Raw genomic sequence first — 1,115 nt, 5'->3', positions numbered from 1 at the left:
TTTCACTTATGCCTTTCAGGTGAACGACCGCCACTGACCGATAAGAACAAAAGCGCCCCGGGAAACTTGGGCAAAAGCCTTGATCCTGTTTATCAATCCGTGAGTCTGTGAAACGGTATTTTCCGCAGCTCATTTGTTGGTTTGAACCTCCCAAGCAAGCGTTCCCATCATAAAAACCCACCAAAAGTGAAAAAATGTATAGTAAAGCCCAAAACCGACCAAAGAACATCTGTACTGCGCGTCCTAAATACTATAGGTTGCGAAAACCTGGAAATCCTGAGCCCTCTGGAAGCGCCATGGGCAACCGGCATTCGGCAAATGTTGGGTCATGATTGGCTGTTGTGTCTTTTCACGGATTCACGGATTGGTACACGGGATCGAGGGTTTTGCCAAGGTTTCCTGATTCTGTTTTGTTCTTGTCGGTCAGTGGCTGTCATTCACCTGAAAGGCACTAAGCTTTGTGTTCCCAGCGCGGGGATTCGCACAAATAAATGTCTAGTAGTGCTTTAAACTGGGTTCTAGAAGGAGCGTGGGCAATCGTCTTGATTTTGACCAATTAGACATCGGCTTGATGCTGGAACGGCAAGCGACCCGACTTTTGGTCAATCTCGTGCGGTATAGGCTCCTTGGCAGTGACAGTGCCCGCCTGCTAGCGGTAAAGCGGGATCCACGTGGAATTTCACCTACCAGTGTCTCTGCAGACCCAGAAGCTTGATGAACCCGAAAGGCTGAAGAAATGGAGGAGGCTGTAGCGTCTGTAATCCGTTGCCACATTTACCATTCTTCCTGAACTTCAACCACACTTTGTAACTGTCGTTCACATTATACCATTACGTTTGTTTTAATGTTACGAATACACAATTTTCCGGTGCGAACTGCTGACTTCTTGCTGAACGAGTGCAGTTATGCTCCATTGAACTGTTTGTTGACTGCTGAACAAGTGGGACTGCCTCTGTGTTTGTGTCAAATGTTCAACGTCACAATAAATCCCTGTGACATTTTTTAGCCGTGAATAATCTCCCTACCGTGGAATATATCGCTCACGCGGAACCATCTTCGGGAAAATTTCGATAAGTGAATATTTCCTTTCACAGCCAGTTGCTGCATTTGGATCG

The sequence above is a fragment of the Opisthorchis viverrini genome, assembly GCF_000715545.1.
Source record: "Opisthorchis viverrini unplaced genomic scaffold opera_v5_228, whole genome shotgun sequence".
NCBI lineage: Eukaryota > Metazoa > Platyhelminthes > Trematoda > Opisthorchiida > Opisthorchiidae > Opisthorchis > Opisthorchis viverrini.
The sequence above is the reverse complement of the archived record's forward strand: the minus strand, read 5'-3'. Positions refer to the sequence as shown.